Genomic DNA, 22,129 nt, shown 5'->3' on the forward strand with positions numbered 1-22,129 from the left:
AGCTATTTCAAATCCTGAAAGATGATGCTGTGAAAGTGCTGCACTGAATATGCCAGCAAATTTGGAAAACTCAGCAGTGGCCACAGGACTGGAAAAGGTCAGTTTTCATTCCAGTCCCAAAGAGAGGCAATGTCAAAGAATGCTCAAACTACCGCACAACTGCACTCATCTCACACACTAGTAATGCTCAATATTCTCCAAGCCAGGCTTCAACAGTACATGAACCATGAACTTCCAGATGTTCAAGCTGGTTTTATAAAAGGCAGAGGAACCAGAGATCAAATTGCCAACATCCGCTGGATCATCGAGAAAGCAAAAGAGTTCCAGAAAAACATCTATTTCTGGTTTATTGACTATGCCAAAGCCTTTGACTGTGTGGATCACAATAAACTGTGGAAAATTCTGAAAGAGATGGGAATACCAGTTCACCTGATCTACCTCTTGAGAAACCTGTATGCAGGTCAGGAAGCAACAGTTAGAACTGGACGTGGAACAACAGACTGGTTCCAAATAGGAAAAGGAGTACGTCAAGGCTGTATATTGTCACCTTGCTTATTTAACTTATATGCAGAGTACATCATGAGGAACGCTGGGCTGAATGAAGCACAAGCTGGAATCAAGATTGCCGGGAGAAATATCAATAACCTCAGATATGCAGATGACACCACCCTTATGGCAGAAAGTAAAGAGGAACTAAAGAGCCTCTTGATGAAAGTGAAAGAGGAGAGTGAAAAAGTTGGCTTAAAGCTCAACATTCAGAAAACTAAGATCATGGCATCTAGTCCCACCACTTCATGGCAAATAGATGGGGAAACAGTGGAAACAGTGGCTGACTTTACTTTTCTGGGCTCCAAAATCACTGCAGATGGTGATTGCAGCCATGAATTTAAGAGATACTTACTCCTTGGAAGAAAATTTATGACCAACCTAGATAGCATATTAAAAAGCAGAGACATTACTTTGCCAACAAAGATCTGTCTAGTCAAGGCTACGTTTTTTCCAGTGGTCATGTATGGATGTGAGAGTTGGACTATAAAGAAAGCTGATCGCTGAAGAATTGATGCTTTTGGACTGTGGTGTTGGGGAAGACTCTTGAGAGTCCCTTGGACTACAAGGAGATCCAACCAGTCCATCCTAAAGGAAATCAGTCCCGGATATTCATTGGAAGGACTGATGCTAAAGCTGAAACTCCAATACTTTGGCCATCTGATATGTAGAACTGACTCATTGGAAAAGACCCTGATGCTGGGAAAGATTGAAGGCGGGAGGAGAAGGGGATGACAGAGGATGAGATGGTTGGATGGCATCACTGACTCAATGGACAGGAATTTGAGTAAAGTCTCGGAGTTGTTGACGGACAGGGATGCCTGTGTGCTGCAGTCCATGGAGTCACAAAGAGTCAGACACGACTGAGTGACTGAACTGAACAAAATAAAAAGTTTAAAAAATCAAGAAATATGTTAAAAAAAGACTTCAAAAAACTACTGAGGATGATGGGTAAGACCCAAGACCAGACTTGAGCAACAGAAGATGGCTGTAAAATTATTACCCATCAGTGAGGAGAAGTTATATTACTCCTGAGAGGGAGAAAGGAGAAAGGGGCGGGGGAGAAATAGCAGGAAGAGAAAAAGAGGCAAGCAAGATGGCGCAAGGCAGGCCAGTCCTGCCCAGAATATTTGTGGATTGGGGCAGGGATGCGGTGTGTCCCGACCGGCTTAGGAAAGCCAGTTGTGCAACTCCGGCTGCGTCATCGTGTTGTTAGCTCAAAATAACCCATGGTGAAAGTGTAAAAGTGTTAGTGGTGTCTGACTCTTTGCAACCCCATGGACCCCAGAGGACCCCACCAGGCTCCTCTGTCCATGGAATTCTTCAGGCCATAATACCCATGGTAGAAGTGAGCATTTATTCCAAGGACACTGTGAGCACTGCACACCAGAGTCACCAAGCCACGCCTCCTCCGAGAGCCTATTTCACAGCACACATCTGAGTGTGGGGCAAGTGTGCAGCCATACCCTCAGGGACATTGTGGCTTTGGTTACAGACCATCACAGTAAAGCAAACACGGCCATAAAGTGAGTCACATGAATTTTTTAGTTGCCTGGTGCATATAAAAGATACGTTTACACTATACTATAGTCTGTTAAGTGTCCAATAACACTGCATCTAAAAAAAGTACTTACCTCAATTCAAAAATACTTCATTGCTTAAAAATGCTAACTATGCTGACAACCCACAAGCCTTCAACTGTTTAAAAAAAAATGTAATATCTGTGAAGTGCTATGGAGTGAGGCACAATAAAATGAGGTATTCCTGTAAAGAGATGCCAACCTAACATGTCTAAGTATTTAAAAGCTATAAATCAAGGCAACAAACTATTATATAAAATATGTTTGACAAGTATACATTTACAACGACCTGAAAGTATAGATTCAAATTTAACTTTCTGTTGGGGTTCACAGCTGAATAAAAAAACAGCTGGCTCCCTGACTGCCCCTCCCTGGCCTAAAATCAGTTCCTTTTCTAGTTCTACCCATCGCTTCGTCCCACACTGCGAAGTCCACAAAGCATGTTCCCCTTTGGCATCCATGAGGACTCTGGGCATGTATTTTAGCTAGCTGTCTGCCCTTGGGAGGACTGAATCAGGAAACAAGCTGCATAAGTCCTGAAGGGCTAGTTCAGGGCTGTTGGGGCAGGTAATTGTAATTCTGGGTTCTCAGGAGCCCTGAATATGGTACAGAAGGGAGTGGCTCTGGGCCCAGGTGAGTATGTCTTCTGGGTCCAACAGGTTCCTTGTCCTGTAGGGAGGGTGTTGTCAGAAGAGGTCAGAGTAAGGTTCCCTAAAGCACTGAGCCCAGCCCAGGAGATCTTCCTATAGGTCTAAGGATTATATTATACTGGGCATTGCACAATGACTCTCTTTATGGATCCTCCAAATTCTAAGTACATTCTAGAAGAATTATAAAATGTCTGGGTTACTAGATTTCCTCTACCCCCCGAAGCAGTGCTGAGTCCTTGGTTGACAGAGAATGAAACAGAGGCCATACATCTGGACATGATGGGCATGAGGGCTGGAATGGCCAGCTGACATTTGGCTTCTGAGTACTGAGTTGAAAAAATAGTTTCCTCTACCTGTGCTTCCGTTTCTGCTCCCTCAGGGTCTTTAGTCCACCAACCATCTTCTCCTCCACATCTTCCACCCTAATTCTCTGATGACTTTCCCATCAGTACTTCAGTTCAGTTCAGTTCAGTCCAGTTGCTCAGTCGTGTCCGACTCTCCGCGACCCCATGAATCACAGCACGCCAGGCCTCCCTGTCCATCACCAACTCCCGGAGTTCACCCAAACTCATGTCCACAGAGACATTTGCTTAAATTCCTTTGGTGTGAACTAACTACAAAATAACAACTTCTTTAGATAGAAAGTGAAAGTCACTCAGTTGTGTACAGCTCTTTACAACCCCCTAGACTATACAATCCACGAAATTCTCCAGGCCAGATGGGTAGCCTTTTCCTTCTCCAGAGCATCTTCCCAACCCAGGGATTGAACCCAGCTCTCCCACATTGCAGGTGGGTTCTTAACCAGCTAAGCCACCAGGGAAGCCCTCTTTAGATTGATCCTCCTCTATTAACTCTTTTCTTTTTTTTTAATTAAAAAAAAATCTTTTGACTGCATTGGATCTTTGAGTGGACTTTCTCTAGTTGTGGCAACTGGGAGCTTCTCTTTGTTGAGAGGTGCAAGCTTCTTGTTGCAGTGGCTTCTCTCGTTGAATAGCACAGGCTCTAGGTGAGTGGGCCTCAGTACTTGTGGCTTGCGAGCTCTGGAGCACAGGCTCAGTAGTTGGCGCATGGGCTTAGTTGCTCCGTGGCATGTGGAATCTTTCCAGACCAGGGATCGGACTTGTATTCCCTGCATTGGTAGACAGAATCTTATCCATTGTGCCACCAGGGAAGTTCCTCTATTAACTCTTGTCCTATTTCTTTCCTCAAACTCAGAGCCAAAATTTTGAAAAGTTACTGCTCTTTCTTTTTTTAAATTCTCACCTTAAATCCACTGCAGCCAGGCTCATGCTGTCACCACATCATCCATATTCAGACTTTGCTTTGCTTACCTGCTCTCTGGCATCTGAAACTATTACCTCCTCTCTCACTCCTGATGGGTTCTCCTCTCTGGCTTCCAGGAAATCAATGTTCTGGTTAATCTCTAAATACGCCACCTCCTTGCCATTTCCACTGCAGACACCTCTTCCTCCAGCCATCAAATGCCTGCTCTCTACAAGAGACTAATCCTTCTGATCTTCTCACTTCATGCCCTCCCCTAAGGTCATCTCCATATGTGGATGATTCTCAAACCTTTATCCCCAAACCAGATCTCTCTGTCTTCTGATTTCTAGGCCTAAAATATTTCACTCTGGATCCACCTGAAAATCTTGGTCACTTTCAACATATCCCAAACTGAACTCATCCTTTTTTCCCCTTCATTTAGAAAACGTTGTCGTGTCCTTCAGAAACTTGAGTTAGTCTTGGTTGTTTCCTCTCTCTCACAGAGCTCAGAATGGGCGTGTTGCAAATTGACTTAAGTCCAACTGGCTGTTAACAACTGCTAGATTCTTACTGGGAGATGTTGGAGCCCTCCAACAGTTAAAGGTAGGTGAGGACTTCACGGGGCTTCCCAGGTGGCGCGACTGGTAAAGAACCTGCCTCCCAGTGCAGGAGATGTGAGAGATTCTGGTTCAATCCCTGGGTTGGGAAGATTCCCTGGAGGAGGGCATGGCAATCCTCTCCAGTATACTTGCCTGGAGAAGCTCATGGACAGGGGAGCCTGGTATGGTCCATAGGGTCTCAAAGAGTCAGATATGACTGAGGTGATTTAGCACGCATGCATGCACCCTGTTACTGTAAGCTCAGCTCAATCCATTGGGCACTGTATTAGTTGAGGTAAGGCAGAGTTGATGCAGCAAACAGATCCAAAAGCAGTCCAGTAGTTTAAAGCAAGAGCCTGAAAGGAACATTTCAAGTCAGCTGGTGGCTTCTATTTTACACAGTTATCCAGGGACTCAGATTCCTTCTAACATGATTTTCCACAATCTCCAGGGCTTCATTGCCTGCATGGTCAAGGTTGTAGTTACCCAAATGGCAAGAAGGGAAAGAGAACATGGAGGAGGCATACTCATGGTCTTAAGGCTTAAGCTCAGAAATCTAGGTACACACTCTCTTACATTCCATCAGATAAAACATAGCCATGTGACCATACCTTTCCATCAGGTGGGCTGGAAGTATGGTGTAGCCATGTACCTAAGAATTGATTTTTTTTTTCATGGATGACCAGTGGTTCCCTTGCCTGTATAATGTGCTAAGTCACTTTAGTTGTGTTCAACTCTTAGAGACCCTATGGACAACAGCCCACCAGGTTCCTCTGTCCGTGGGATTTTCCAAGCAAGAATACAGGAGTGGGTTGCCATGCCCTCCTCCAGGGGATCTTCCTGACCCCAGGATGCAGGCAGGTTCTTTACCACTAGTGCCCCCTGGGAAGCCCTTTACCACCCCTGGCATATCGCCAAATATCTTACATGAAACGGTTAATCAAGACAAGTGCAATAATATTCTAGAGGCAAGTTCAGCTCCTCATAGTCAGAACAGGACGCAGAATCTTCAGGTCTAGACCAGAACCAGAGCCAAGGGGGCTACTCTGAAAGATATAATCTGCTGGGCTCATAAACTCTGGTACATATAAGGGCAGAATTGCCTCTGCAGTATTGACTGTTAATATATACAACTTAAACACTGCTCACTTTTCCAGTTAAAATTATTTCGATGGCTTCTTAAGCTTATTAACAATTAGCATATTCAGATAGAAATAGTTGAATTGCCTGTAATAAGCCCTCTGGATTGCGGGGACCTGATAAAGGCATTTCAAATATATTCTGGAGAGTAAATACCCAAGGAGGGGTTTTTACATGCCTAATTATATGTCTAGAGTAAAACAAACAAACACATGTACATCACATTGTCCATGCTCTTGATACATATTGCAAGCATTATACACACAATATGTAAGATTAGATGTCAGAATAGAGGTGGTAATTATCAGGTAGGGTTCAATCTGTCCAGTTATCGACATACAAATATTCCCAAAGAGATTTTGTAATTCAGGATCTTATGAAGGAAAACAAAAGGATTTAAGAATGACTGAATCCATTCTGCACATCAGAACCTCATGTCAATTTCCAGTTCCCCCTTTCCAAGAAACTGACCATAACATCTAACCTCTGTGGCCAGGGGAATGTTTCTGGGATTGCCAGCATTCCCTTTTTTGGGGTTTCATATTGCTCTCATCTCACACCATTTGGGGATGTTTGCTTAGGTCTGTATGTTTCTAGGTTTCTAGGTCTTTATGATATATGAAAATGGTTCTTCTTTTTTGCTTCAGTCCTGGCACAAAATACAGGATCACTGACACAGTCCTGATCAGTTCCTTTGCATGCGACTGTGTTACTGCCTGTGAAAGGAAAATATGACTGATGGTTAAAGCAAGGACTCTGGACTGATCATGGGGGGCTGAATCTCGGCACCACTATTAACCATCTGTGACCTTATGCTCATTACTCAGCCTCCCTCTTCCTCTGTTTCCTTCCTATGAAATGAGCTATAGGTATAAAGGACTCAGAACATCATCTGGATGCAGTTAGTACCAGACAGGTATTGGTTATTATCACTAGTTTCTCCCAACACACCCGCAGATTGTGAGCCTTTGAATCTTTTCCACGTTATTATTATTATTTATTTTAAGAAGGAAACCAGTAACAAAAGCTTTTTTACATTTAAAAAATTTTATTTTTGGAGTGTAATTGCTTTACAAGGTTGTGTTGGCCTCTGCTGTACCGCACAAGCGCATCAGCTATGTGTATACATATACTCCTTCTCGCTGAGTCTCCCTCCCACCCTCTAGGTTATGTCAGAACCCTGAGCTGAGCTCCCCATGCTGTACAGCAGCTTCCCGCTAGCTGTCCGTTTTATAAATGGTAGTGTGTATGTCAATGCTGTGTTCCCAGTTTGTCCCACCCTCTCCTTCCCCCACTGTGTCCACGTGTCCATGCTCTACATCTGCGTCTCTATTCCTGCCATGCACATGGGTTCATCAGTACCACTTTTCTAGATTCCATATACATGTGTTAATAATACACAATATTTGTTTTTCTCTTTCTGACTTACTGCACTCTGTATGATAGACCCTAGGTCCCTCCATGTCACTACAAATGACCCAATTTCATTCTTTTTTATGGATGAGTAATATTCTATTGTATTATATATATTATAGATATAAACCACATCTTCTGTATCTGTTGATGGGCATTTAGGTTGCTTCCATGTCCTGACTATTGTAAATCGTGCTGCAGTGTAAATTGGGGTACATGTGTCTTTTAATTTTTATTGGCATATAGTTGATTTACAATATTGTGTTAGCCATGGGTATCTTTTTAAATAACTTTGTTTTTTTATTTTTGGCTGCGCTGGGTCCTCATTGCTGTGCGGGCTTTTCTTTGGTGTCAGCAAGCAAAGGCTACTCCTTAGTTGTGTACAGGTCTCTCATTGCAGTGGTTTCCCTTGTCGTGGAGCTCAGGCTCTAGGGCTCTTGGACTTCAGTGGTTGTAGCACGTGGGCTCAGCAGTTGCGGCTCCTGGGCTCTAGAGCACAGGCTCAACAGTTGTGGCACAAGGGCTTAGTTTCTCTGAGGTATATGGGATCGTCCCGGAACAGGGATTGAACCCTTGTCTTCTGCATTGGCAGGCAGATTCTTTACCACTGAGTCACCAGAGAAGTCCACATGTGTCTTTTTAAATTATGGTTTTCTCAGGGTATTTACCTGGGGTTTCCTGGTGGCTCTCAGACAGTAAAGAATCTGCCTGTAATGCAGGAGATCTGGGTTTGATCCCTGGGTTGGGAAGATCCCCTGGAGAAGGGAAAGGCTATCCACTCCAGTATTCTTGCCTGGAGAATTCCAGACAGAGAAGCCTGGTGGGCTATGGTCCATGGGGTCACAAAGAGTTGGATACGACTAAGCACAGCATGGTAGTTCTATTTTTAGTTTTAACAAATTTATTTTAGGGCTTCCCTGGTAGCTCAGTGGGTAAAGAATCTGCCTGCAATGCAGGAAACCTTGGTTTGATTCCTGGGTCAGGAAGATCTTGGTTTGATTCCTGGGTCAGAAAGATCCCCTGGAGGAGGGTTAGGCTACCCACTCCAGTGTTCTTGTGCTTCCCTTATCATTTTTAACATGTCACTCCGACTATCTACCCATCAAAGAATTGCAGGACCAGGTTCAGGCAGCTGTTGGGATTGTTTTGAAATTTAAGATGCTTGAGATTGTGATTCCGGCATAGAAAACAAATTACTTTTTTTTTCTTGCCATTTATCAGCTGTCTGCCTTTTAGATATTTAACTGATTATCAGCCTTTAAAAAAAAAGAGAATTAAAATAATTTTTTTGAAAGGGAAAAAAGTCAGTAGGCAGCTGTTGAAAGAAAGTCTAAAAGAGAGTTTTCAGATCACCCGGGCATTGAATTTACGTACATACTATTTGTTCCTCTCATTTTTGTTGTTTAGTCCCTAAGCCATGTCTGACTCTTTGTGACCTCATGGACTGTAGACCGCCAGGCCCTTCTGTCCATGGGATTTCCCAGGCAAGAATACTGGAGTGAGTTGCCAATTCCTCCTCCAGGGGATCTTCCCGACCCAGGGATCGAGGCTGAGGTTCCTCTCACTAGCTTAACATCAGTAAGCTAATGTTAAGATACTGATGTTAATATCTTTACTGATGTTAAGATATTCTGCAAATTCTGAGGTCGTTATTTTTAAGTCAGTTGTCTACGACAGATTTTGTAATTTTGAGCTTCACATTAACTATTTGTCCACTGAGTTTCTAGTAAATATTTTACCATCTTCTGACTGGAATCAATACTAATGGCCAAAAGATACATAAAATTTTTTGTTGTTTGTTGTTGTTTAGTCGCTAAGTCATGTCCAACTCTTTGCAACCCCATGGACTGTAGCCCACTGCAGGCTCTTCTGTCCATAGAATTCTCCAGGCAAGAATACTGGAGGAGATTGCCCTTTTCTTCTCCAGGGAATCTTCTTGACCCAGGGATTGAACCTGCTGTATTCTGCTTTGGTAGGCAGATTCCTTACCACTGAGCCACTAGGAAAGCCCATGTAAAATTTAGAGGATAGTTTATTTTAAAAAGTTCCACATAGACTAACACACTTGATTATATCATAAAGTGGAGCCAAAACTGAGTAAGCTCAGTTCATTGCTTACCCATTGCTCAGGTAAGAGCAATTCATCTTTCTGTTTTCCTGTACTCCTAGGCAATACAGCTGCTAGAACATAGCTGGGTTACTGGGATTGGGGATTCTGGTTTGCCTGGGATTTCCACAGTTGCAGCATGGAAAGTCCCACGTCACAGGAAATACCTCAGTTCTGGTCAAGCCAGGATGTTTGCTCACCCTAGCTGGGGGGTAAGGAAGTTTTCTATGCCAGCCTAGAAAGCCCTGAGTACTAGCAGAGCAGCACCTCGAACACACAGGTGCCAAGTACTATCCTCCATCTAGAAGCTCCTAGGAGCCTCTCCTCCCAGAGAAGCAGCAGCCCCAATCACTCTCCGACAGCTGTAGGTCTGCCGCTCAGCATCTGGAATGCTGTATGCAATCCACAACACCCACAGCTCGGTGAGCTTCAGTTGGACTCACACGTCATTCAGACCAAGGCTGACTGTCTCATTACCTTGTGTCCCATATGGAGATAAAAGATAATGGCTAAGAGTAGGAGCTGGGGCTTCCCTGGTGGTCCAGTGGTTAAGCATCCACTGGCCAACCTAGGGGACATGGGTTCGATCCCTAGTCCTGGAAGATGCCGCGAGCCATGGGACATCCAAGCCCTCGAGCTGCAACGACTGAAACCCGCGTGCCTAGAGCCCAAGCTCTGCAACAAGAGAAGCATGAGAAGCCCATGCACTGCAATGAAAAGAAAAGCCCGAGGGTGCATACCGTTAGCTGCAACTGGAGAAAAGCCGGTGCAGCAACAAAGACCCAGTGCAGCCATAAATAAATAAATCTTAAAAAAAAATAGAGAGAGAGAGAGAGTAGGAGTGGAATTCAAGTCCCTGTTCTGCTCCTTACTGGGCGTGGTGGCCCAGATTTTCTTTCCCTGTGAGGCTCTGGTTAGAATGTATCATAAGGGAGATTCTTCCTTCAAAGACATTCAAAGACATAAATTTACTTAGGTCGAGAAACCCAAAGTGAAAGGCAATGACTTGCCAAGTTTTGGGCGACCAGTCCTAGAGTTTTCCCTGTGTTAGAAATCAAACCATATGGCAGACTGTCCATTCTTTTCCATCAGTTAACCACTGCCAAAGATCTCTGTGAGCCAAAGCATTCTGACTTCTGAGACATCACTGCCACCTTTTCCCGTGGGTATGCCCACACATCTTGCTTTTGATGGTTAAATGCTGTCACTTGGCCTCTGCTACCCTGGGGTGCCCTCAGCCCCATTCAAATCAACGGGGTCCCCTTGATGGTGACACCCTCTTCAGTCACACCTAGCCTATGAAAGAGAGCAAGGTCAGAGACTGTCAAGGATGTAGGTGCCTTAGTGAAGGACTGATCTTCTGGGCCTTTTCCTGGAACAGAGCTGGGAGGTGGATGTGACGATCACACATGATAAATTAGGTCCAACATCCCTGTCTCCTTAAGCTTTTGCAGCCCCTCCTCCACATTATGCCAGGAAAGCATTCTGGTAAGCGTACTCGGGTCAATACATCTGGCCTGAAAAGTGAAAGTGTTAGTTGCTCAGTCCTGTTCTACCCTTTGAGACCCCATGGACTGTAGCCCACCAGGCTCCTTTGTCTGTGGAATTCTCCAGGCAAGAATACTGGAGTGGGTTGCCATGCCCTCCTCCAGGAGATCTTCCTGACCTAGGAATCAAACCCGGGTCTCCTGCACTGCAGGCAGATTCTTTACTGTCTGAGCCACCAGGGAAGCCCATTTGGCCTGACCTAGGCTTCCGTCTATGGGGTCACACAGAGTCGGACATGACTGAAGTGACTTAGCAGCAGCAGGTACTCTTGCCTGGAAAATCCCATGGACGGAGGAGCCTGGTAGCCTGCAGTCCATGGAGTCACTAAGAGTTGGATACGACTGAGTGACTTCACTGTCACTTTTCACTTTCATGCATTGGAGAAGGAAATGGCAACCCACTCCAGTGTTCTTGCCTGGAGAATCCCAGGGACGGCGGAACCTGGTGGCTGCCGTCTATGGGGTTGCACAGAATCGGATGTGACTGAAGCCACTTAGCAGCAGCAGCAACATGGTTGTATCACATTATTCTGGTTTTAACATCTCTAAAATAAATTCCCACATGTGTTTCTCAGGTTTCTGATGAGCTATATTAGAAAATGTGGCAGTTCTATTGGCATGGAAACTATTTCTTCCTGGGTCATAATGTGTACCTGTCCTGTGGGAACATGTTGAGGTTCAACCTGACTTATGCCTCTAGTCACAAAACTGGGCTGCTGGGTCTTGAGAATGAAAGATCCCTTTCAAGACATCTTGAGTGGCCTCAGGTGGGTTTCTCACAGGTATTTAAGCAAGGGAAGGCTCGTTTGGTTGACTTAGTTTGCAAGCTGCTGTTATAGGAAAGAGAGGCTCAGAAACTAAGCTCCATCATTGTGATAATTCAGCAACTCAAACAGTTAAATTTTATGTTTATTTCTCAGTAGTGCCAGCATAAGCTTCTTTTAGGGCTGTCATGGAAGAGTTCTAGTTCTCCAAATGTGACTTTTTGGTTGAAGTTGTTATTTGGCTGTGCTGGGTCTTAGGTGTCACACACAGAATCTTCGATCTTCACTGGAGTACAAAGGATTTTTTAGTTGCAGCATTCAAACTCTTAGTTGTGGCATGTTCCCTGACCAGGGAGTGTACGTGAGCCCCCTGTGCATTGGAAGCCCAGAATCTTAGCCACTGGACCAGGGAAGTTCCTCTCCAAGTGTGGCTTGAGCTCAGAGTTAAAAGATTTGAGTTGGTCGTTTTCTTTCTGTACTCAAGTGGACTCAGAAATAATTGATCTTGCACCACATTTCTTATCGTCATCACTGACTGCTATAGCAGGTGCATCAACCACTTGGGATGCTAAGACATTTGTTACGGTTTGCACTTTAATACCATCAACCACAGGTGAGAGTTATAGTGTGTTACCTCAGCATGCCAGGAATTATTAGTTTCCTATACCCCACTGGCCTGCAATGCAGGAGACCCCAGTTCAATTCCTGGGTTGGGAAGATCTGCTGGAGAAGGGAAAGGCTACCCACTCCAGTGTTCCTGGGCTTCCCTGGTGGCTCAGCTGGTAAAGAATCTGCCTGCAATGAAGGAGATCTGGGTTCAATCCCTGGGTTGGGAAGATCTGCTGGCCAAGGGAAAGGCTGCCCACGCCAGTATTCCGGCCTGGAGAATTCCATGGACTGTATAGTCCATGGGGTCACAAAGAGTTGGACATGACTGAGCGACTTTCACCCCACTGGCAAAGAGCTCAACACTGTGCTCCAATGCCAGGACATCACCAAATTCCCAAATCCCATCTCTGCAGGCCTGCCTCTTAGGGCAGCTTCCAGCACTGATTCTGTATCAGACTGTAGCAGTGAGTGTCCTTGCGTAATATGAAAGTGAAAGATCAAGAGTTACTAACTGAAACAGAATAACTCTAAGAGGCAACGAGAACTCTGCAGAGTACCCTGGGTCTGAGGAAAGCACCTGAGGAAGAAGCAGACTTGGAACGGTCCCTGTTCTCAAGCTGGGACTCAAACCTGTGGAACCCTCACCCTAACCCTAGAGGAGTGTTGCGGCGCATGGGATGGCCTTCAGTATAAACATCAGACAAGCAGAAAATACTCTTCTGGGCAAGAGGAGGGCTGGCCAGGGAGTCATGGTCAGCAGGACTGTCAAGAGGAAACACCTCTGGGATACAAACAGGCAAGGCTGGCAAAGACTCTGGCGTCCAGGAGGACAGAGGCTGGCATGTGGGTCTGTGCGGGGATTTAGGGCACAAGAACCCATTTTCCAGCAGGTAGTTATGAGGCCTGATGTCAGGAGGGCTGCTGCTTAGCTGTGTTGGGACAGAGAGCTTACCTTTATGTGCTGCTGCTAAGTCACTTCAGTCGTGTCCGACTCTGTGTGACCCCATAGACAGCACCCCACCAGGCTCCCCCGTCCTGGGGATTCTCCAGGCAAGTTCTTACTTTTATGTGCACAGCTTGTGTATTCGTTTACTAGAACTGCCATAACTGGGTACCACAGACTGGGTGGCTTCAACAACAGATATGTATTTCCTCATAGAAAATGTGTATATCCCGATCGCATGCTACTGACAGCCAGATGTATTGAAAGCAAGAAGCAAGTAGAAACACACCTGAATCAGGAAAGCGAGCCCCTTCCTCCTGCAATGTCCCTCCAGCACCCTCTACTGGCAAAGCTTAGTATCAGGCTGACTGCCAAGGAGAAATGCTTCCAGGGTCCAGCTCCATTATCATCGAGCAGATAATGCGGGTTGAGTTTAGAGCTGAGAGGCAATAACTTGATAACTAGCATGCCAGTTCTTCATTTCTGTGAGATTTCTGATGTTCTCTCAACAAACTGTCTGCTGAGATTGACCTGTTTGCAACTAAGAACTGACACCCTTGTGTTTTTTACTTTTTGATAGTACTTGGGCATGATTGTATCTTCAAGTTATCATTTTGGGATAAATAGACCAAATTTCCCCTAGTATATTATTATTTTGATAAGTGTAAATTAAAATGATCTGAATTCATAACGGGGCATGATTATGGACTATGGAAACAAGAACAGAAGTCCAGCAATCTGGTTGCTCCTTGTACCTGCTTGATTCATCCAGTTTCAAGGTCGATACTGTCCTCTCTTCCTGGAGCAATCATCCCGCAGCTATTACACAGTTCCTCCACCACATCATTTAATCCTCTGTTCAACTACTACTTGGACTCTCCTCCCAGGCATTCTATCAAAAACAGCCTCCTTTACCCTTAACCCTCTTTCCCTTTACCATGTTTTATTTTTCTTTACAACTTAACCACTATGCCAAATTATATTATTTTAAATAGTATATTTATTTATTTACCTATGCATTCATTTGTTATTAAAATGCAAATTCTAGCGAGGGAGGGAGTCATCTTGTTAATTGACAGTGCATAGCATATAGTAGGTATTTGAGAAATATTAATTAAATGAATGACTCCAGGTGTTAGCAAACAGGTGGTTCTTCTGGAACATAAATCCATATGCAGACAGATAGAATTTTAGCTTCTAGCTTAATTAGCATAACAACAATGTGATTGCATTTTGATTGTTTTCACCTCAACTTGATAAAAATGATGCTCGTTTACTTTTTGTGTGTGTGGTATAACTAACAAGTAAAATCCACCTTTGTGTGTGTGCACATTTTTATGAGTTTTGACAAATGTATACAATGGTGTAAAATCTTTGCAATCAAGATATAGACGAGGGACTCTTCCCTGGTGACCCAGTGGTTAAGACTTCACCTTCTGATTCAGGGAGTGCAGGTTCAATCCCTGGTCAGAGAGCTAAGATCCCACATGCCTTGTGGCCAAAAAACCAAAACATAAAACAGAAGCAATATTGTAAAAAATTCAATAAAGACTTAAGAAAATGGTCCACATCAACAAAAACTTTAAAAAACGATATGGAACAGTTGCAGCATCCCTCCAAACTCCCTCATGCCTTTTTATGCTCAACCTCTCCCCTGACCTCCAGTTTCCAGCAACCACTGATCTGTTTCCTATCCCCACAGCTTCACCTTTATCAGAACATCATATAAGTGGAATCCTTACAGTACACTGCTTTTGGAGTCTGTTTTCTCTCACTGGAAAGTGAAAGTGTTAAGTCTCTCAGTCTGTCTGACTCTTTTGTGACCCCATGGACTATAGCCCACCAGGCTCCTCTGCCCATGGAATTTTCTAGGCAAGAATACTGGCGTGGGTTTTCCAGGGGATTTTCCCAACCCAGGGATCGAACCTGGGTCTCCCACGCTGCAGGCAGATGCTTTACCATCTGAGCCATTGGAAGCCCTTCTCTTACTTGGGATAATGCATTTGAGAGCCAAGCCTAGATCAGTAATTACTTTTTATTGCTGAGTAGTGTTCCATCATGAATACGTGCCACAGATGGTTTACCTTTTGCCAGTTGAAGGACATTTAGGTTTTTTCCCCCAGTTTGGAGTGATTATAAATTGAGCTACTGTAAACATTCATGTGCAGGGTTCTGTGTGAACCTTTTCCCTTTTCTCTTGGGTAAATATCTATGAATGGGAATACTGAGTCAAGTGGTAAAAGCAGAGTTAACTAGGAGAAACTGCCAAAATGTCTTCCAAAATGACAGCGCCATTTGCATGTCCATTGGCATGTGGCCACCATGAGTTATACCGCAGCATGGCACTAGGGATAAATAAGAAACTTGACCTTCCTGTTCCTTGAATTGGCTTGGTTTTTCTCTACTTCCAGGCTTTGCACTTGCTGTTCCTTTTTCCTAGAGCACATTCACACCTGTTGCTGTACTTCATGCACGTCTGACTTTGGAGGAGGGTCTACCTACACATACAATATCCGCCAGCCAGAAACAAACTGAAGACGCTCAGAAACACGAATGTAGGAATGGGGACAAATTATGAAACTCTATGCCTTTTTCTTACAATCTTCTGCATATTGTGAGATCATAATAATTTTCAACTAGTGGTTAATTAATCTGTGCTGAAAACTTTGTTTTCAGGAATTCCCGGGCAGTCCAGGGGTTAAGACTGTTCTTTCACTGCCAAGGACCTGGGTTCCATCCCTGGTCAGGGAACTAAGTTCCCACAAGCCATGTGGCCAAAAAAAAAAACCTTTCCTATTTTCAAGTGAATTTATTTAAAATATTCATTGAGAATTCATTATGTTATGTCAGAGACATAAACTCATTCTTGATGCTAAAGTGTTATAGTCGCCCTTGTCTCTCTTCAAGGAAATAACACAAATGGAAAGGAATTAGTGTTTATGAGGCATTCCTGAAACAATACTTGAACTTGGATCCCAGTAATTTTCACTGATACAGTGCAAGTATTTCTATTGCCTAAGCATAAAGGAAGTAAGAGTCATGACCATGTATTTTTGGTACAATGCTGTTTCCTAAGGAAAAATTAAATGATACTTTTAATTCTCTATTTCATTATTTTAAAATGTTATATACAATTTTTAAAGGTTACTTACCATTTACAGTTATATAACCAATATTTTGTAATAACCAACAGTAACTTTAATTTTTACAAGAAGATTCCTAGAGTTTTGAACTCTAAGTAAACAAACAGAAATCCAATTAGCATTAGCATAATTACTTTCCATTTCCTTACATTGAACTTGTACTTTATTAGTGGGTAGGATATGTCCTTTAAATTTTGTCCATAATTTCAACAAGTTCTCTATTTTCTGTTCCCCATTCTCCCAACCCTGAAAAATTGAAACCATTTAAGAAACTCAGGCTTAGGAACTGAATGTGAAAATCATTCTCTTAGAATAGAACTTTAAAATCAGCTATCTATTAACTGAGTAGTTCCTCTTTGATCATTTCAAGAAAGAGGGAGTTTGGGAGGAAAAGGAAAGCTGAAGATACCTGCAAACAATCACGATATTTAATAAACATGTTCCATGCTATAAAAAGCTTTACATACATGATTCATTCAACAAATATTTATTGAGGGCTTGCTCTGTGTTAAACACCCTTCCAGGCACTGGATATAAGTACTGGTAAAAAAAAAAAGCAGTGGCCACAGGACTGGAAAAGGTCAGTCTTCATTCCAATCCCAAAGAAAGGCAATGCCAAAGAATGCTCAAACTACCGCACAATTGCACTCATCTCACATGCTAGTAAAGTCATGCTCAAAATTCTCCAAGCCAGGCTTCAGCAATATGTGAACCGTGAACTCCCAGATGTTCAAGCAGGTTTTAGAAAAGGCAGAGGAACCAGAGATCAAATTGCCAACATCTGCTGGATCATGGAGAAAGCAAGAGAGTTCCAGAAAAACATCTATTTCTGCTTCATTGACTATGCCAAAGCCTTTGACTGTGTGGATCACAATAAACTGTGGAACATTCTGAAAGAGATGGGAATACCAGACCACCTGACCTGCCTCTTGAGAAACTTGTATGCAGGTCAGGAAGCAACAGTCAGAACTGGACATGGAACAACAGAGTGGTTCCAAATAGGAAAAGGAGTATGTCAAGGCTGTATATTGTCACCCTGCTTATTTAACTTATATGCAGAGTACATCATGAGGAACGCTGGGCTGGAAGAAGCACAAGCCGGAATCAAGATTGCTGGGGGAAATATCAATAACCTCAGATATGTAGATGATACCACCCTTATGGCAGAAAGTGAAGAGGAACTAAAAAGCCTCTTGATGAAAGTGAAAGAGGAGAGTGAAAAGGTTGGCTTGAAGCTCAACATTCAGAAAACGAAGATCCTGGCATCTGGTCCCATCACTTCATGGGAAATAGATGGGGAAACAGTGGAAACAGTGTCAGACTTTATTTTTTTGGGCTCCAAAATCACTGCGGATGCTGACTGCGGCCAGGAAATTAAAAGACGCTTGCTCCTTGGAAGGAAAGTTATGACCAGCCTAGATAGCATATTAAAAAGCAGAGACATTACTTTGCCAACCAAGGTCCGTCTAGTCAAGGCAATGGTTTTTCCCATGGTCATGTATGGATGTGAGAGTTGGACTGTGAAGAAAGCTGATCGCCAAAGAATGGATGCTTTTGAACTGTGGTGCTGGAGAAGACTCTTGAGAGTCCCTTGGCCTGCAAGGAGATCCAACCAGTCCATTCTAAAGGAGATCCACCCTGGGTGTTCATTGGAAGGACTGATGCTAAAGCTGAAACTCCAATACTTTGGCCACCTCATGCGACGAGTTGACTCACTGGAAAAGAGTCTGATGCTGGGAGGGATTGGGGGTGGGAGGAGACGGGGACAACAGAGAATGAGATGGCTGGATGGCATCACTGACTCGATGGACATGAATCTGAGTGAACTCCGGGAGTTGGTGATGGACAGGGAGGCCTGGCGTGCTGTGATTCATGGGGTTGCAAAGAGTCGGATATGACTGAGCAACTGAACTGAACTGGTAAAACAGGAAACATCCTTGCCCTCATGAAATTTAAATTCCAGATGAGGACAGACAATAAGTAAAATCAAGTTATGTATGGGGTTTCCCAGGTGGCTTAGCTATCAGGAATCCACTTGCAGAGGCAAGAGACACAGGTTCGATCCCTGGGTTGGGAAGATCCCCTGGAGAAGGGAATGACAACCCACTCCAGTATTCTTGCCTGGAGAATCCCATGGACAGAGAAGCCTGGTGGGTTACAGTCCATGGGGTCACAAAGTGTTGGACATGACTGAGTGACCAACATTTTTAGGTGGCTCAATGATAAAGAATCCACCTGCCAAGTCTGGAGATCCCTGGTCCAGGAAGACCCCCTGGAGAAGGAAATGGCAACTCACTCCAGTATTCTTGCCTGGGAAATCCCATGGATAATGGAATCTTGTGGGCTCCAGTCCATGGGGTTGCAAAATAGTCAGCCATGACTTAACAACAATAGCAACAACAACAGCAAATCAAATTACATTGTGTTTTACTATGGAGAAAAATAAAGCAAGAAAAGAGAAAAGGAAGTTTGTCTATTTTGAGTGAGTGTGTACTTTGAGAAAGGGAAGACAAAGATGGACGTTTCACCAAGACGGTGATATTCGGGCAAAGCCTGAAGGAGGTGAGGGAGCAGCATTGATCGAACCCCAGGGGAAGAATTCCAGGAACTGCAAGGAGGCCTGCAGAGCTGGAGCAGGGGAGCAGGGAGACTGGAAAGAGTCAGGAGGAAACAGGCAGCCTTATCACACAGCACTGGAAGGCCATGCTTAGGACATTGGCTTTACATTGAGATAACTCGGGCGCCCCTGCAAAGTTCTAAGAGGCACAACACGGGCTAGCTTGTGTTGTCACAGGATCACCGGTGAGAACAGAACGAGAGGGGGCAAGAGGAAAGGAGAGAGGCCAGTTAGGATGTACCAGTATATTCAGGGTATTTCACATGACACTTGTAGTATATAAGTATGTAGTTCAGAAAAAGATGGACCAGGGTGGTCGAAGTGGAGGTAAGGAAAGCTGGCCTTCTGCACCAATTTTGAAGGTGCAGCCCAGAGGCTCTTGTGATGTCTTGGATGTGGAATACGAGAGAGGAACCATGGGCAATCCCAGGGTTTGGCCAGAACAGCTGGAAGAGTGGATGCCATTACTGAGGCGGTACAGAGGGTGGGAGGTTTGAGAGGGAAGATGGACAGCTCAGTTTTGAACATGCTGAGTCGGAGAAACCTATTTGGAATTCAAGGAGTAGCGTCAAGTAAGCAGTTTAACAGTCAATTCTGTTCAAGTTCAAAGGGAAAGTTTAGGCTGCAGGTACACATTTAGGAATAATCAGTATACAGATGACATTTAAAGTCACGAGACCAGATGAGATTGTTTTCTTGTGCAATCCTTACATCAACACCATGAGGTAGGTAGTATTTTATTCATTTTAGATGTAAAGAATCGGAAGCTGGAAAGATTTAGTTCGCTCTTAGACAGTTAGTAACCATGTGGACTTAAATGTTCATTCTTATCTCAGTTTTCATCTGGCAATAAATTGATCTGTTGTTGCTTAGTCGCTAAGTCATATCCAACTCTTTTGGAACCCCATGGACTGTAGCCCACCAGGCTCCTCTGTCCCTGGGATTCTCCAGGCAAGAACACTGGAGTGGGTTGCCAATTGCCTTCTCTGGGTGATCTTCCTGACCCAGGGATTGAACCCACATCTCCTGCATTGGCAGGCGGATTCCTTAACGCTGAGCTACCAGGGAAGCCCTAGGGGTAAATTACTGTAGGTAAATTATTTCTTTAGGCCTAGTTTCCTTTCCTGCAGAATTAGAGGAGGAACAGTTTTCCGACTGGATGGTGTGAGCATCCCAAATCTCCCCAGCAGTCCAGCAGGGACGCCACCGACTGAAAACAGGAGGCTCAGAGGAAGGACTCAGGCACCTTCACAGGTCACAGGGTCAAGTCTCCGTTTTAATCTGTAGTTTATACATTGGGACTTTATGTAAGCTTCTATTTGCAGAATGCCTTTCTGTTGCCTATTTAACAAAAGTCAGATTCACTGGACTCGGTGGTCTCTACGGACACTGCTGCTGCTAAGTCGCTTCAGTTGTGTCCAGCTCCTTGCGATTCTATGGACTGTAGCCTGCCAGGCTCCTCTGTCCATGAGATTCTCCAAAGAATGCTGGAGTGAATTGCCCTGCCCTCCTCCAGGGAATTTTCCTGACCCAGGGATCGAATGTGTGTTTCTTATGTCTCCTGCATCGGCAGGCGGGTTCTTTACAATTAGCACCACCTGGGAAGCCCTTCTACCTCCCCTACCTATTCCAATAGGTCCATTTATTCATCCAACAAGCAATTAGTGGGTGCTCCTGCTGTTCTAGGCACTGTGCACTGCTTTTATGATTCTAGCTCAAGGTCGAGAAGGGAAGGAAAGCTAGGAAGTTTTCTCCCATTTTCTGATTAAAATGTCAATAGATGAGGTGGACTAACTGAATATCTATGTTTCTACTGGCTGGTTTATCCATCTACCCATTATCAATCTTCTATTTATCATCATCTCTCTCAACAAATTCAAGAAAAAGTATCCAGACAAATAGAAAGACAATACTGTTGGTGGGACTGAACTTTGAAAGTGTTGACATACTGGTTTGCTTCAGTGTTTTTCTTTTTCCAAAGGGAATGAGGGGAGAAAGGAACCAACATTCTTTGAGTTTTTATCATGTGCCAGGAAATTTATCAGTTTTGCCTCACATCCACCAAGTGAAGTTAGATTTTTTCCCCTGTGTTTAGAAGATAAGGAAACTAAAGCTCTGAGTTTATGCAATTTTTACAGAGCAAATCCTTTCGTATGGATGATCCCATATAGTGTGTTCTATATATCAGAAATATGTTAGCAACTAGTGCAATATAATGTGTTTCTAGTACCCACTTTTAAAAAACAGGTAAAATTAATTGTAATAAATTTGACTCTATTAAAAATGTGATTTCAGCTTGAAATCAGTAAATTGCTAATGAGATATTTTGCACCTTTTATACTAAGTCTTTGGAATCTGGTGTGTATTTAACACTTACAGGACATCTCAATTAAGACAAGCCAAGTGCTTGATCATCTCATGTGGCCTGTGGCTACATTGGGCAGTACAGCATATACAGCAGAGCCACCAGTTAAGCCTAGAAATAACATCTTGCTGTGTTGTTCAGTCGCTCAGTTGTCTCCAACTCTTTGCAACCCAATGGAGTGCAGCACACCAGGCTTCCCTGTCCTTCACCATCTCCTGGAGCTTGCTCAAACTCATGTCCATTGAGTTGGTGATGCCATAGGAAGAACTAAAGTTTACATTCATTTATTAGTTTAAAACATGAAATTGAGGACCAGAGCCTGTTTAATGTTATTATAAAGCCATATTATAATAACCTATTTACCCATGACATATCTATTTTTCTTTAGTCTTAATTATATTTATATATGTTTACATATTTTAATCATGTGTACACGAAAATCTGGGCTTCCCAGATGGCTTAGTTGGTAAAGAATCTGCTTGCAGTGCAGGAGACCTGGGTTCAATTCCTGGATCAGGAAGATCCCCTGAAGAAGGAAATGGCAACCCACCCTAGTATTTGTGCCTGGAGAATTCCAAGGACAGAAGAGCCTGGCAGGCTACAGTTCATGGGATTGCAAAAGTCAGATATGACTAAACAACATGAAAATCTGTATTTTTATTATGGTGCCTCACACTGAATTTTTTAATGCGTTGTTGAACACCATTCATAATTTCTAACAGTGGCAGTTAACCCTGGTTCTGGCATGTATTCAAATGTTAGCTCACTGATGTATGATAAAACACAAATATTCACTGAATGCCTACAGTGCGCTGTACTGGGGCTACTTTAGTGGATAAGACA

The sequence above is a fragment of the Moschus berezovskii genome, chromosome 5 (assembly GCF_049115385.1).
Source record: "Moschus berezovskii isolate FMDL1 chromosome 5, NW_MosBer_1.0, whole genome shotgun sequence".
NCBI classification, from domain to species: domain Eukaryota; kingdom Metazoa; phylum Chordata; class Mammalia; order Artiodactyla; family Moschidae; genus Moschus; species Moschus berezovskii.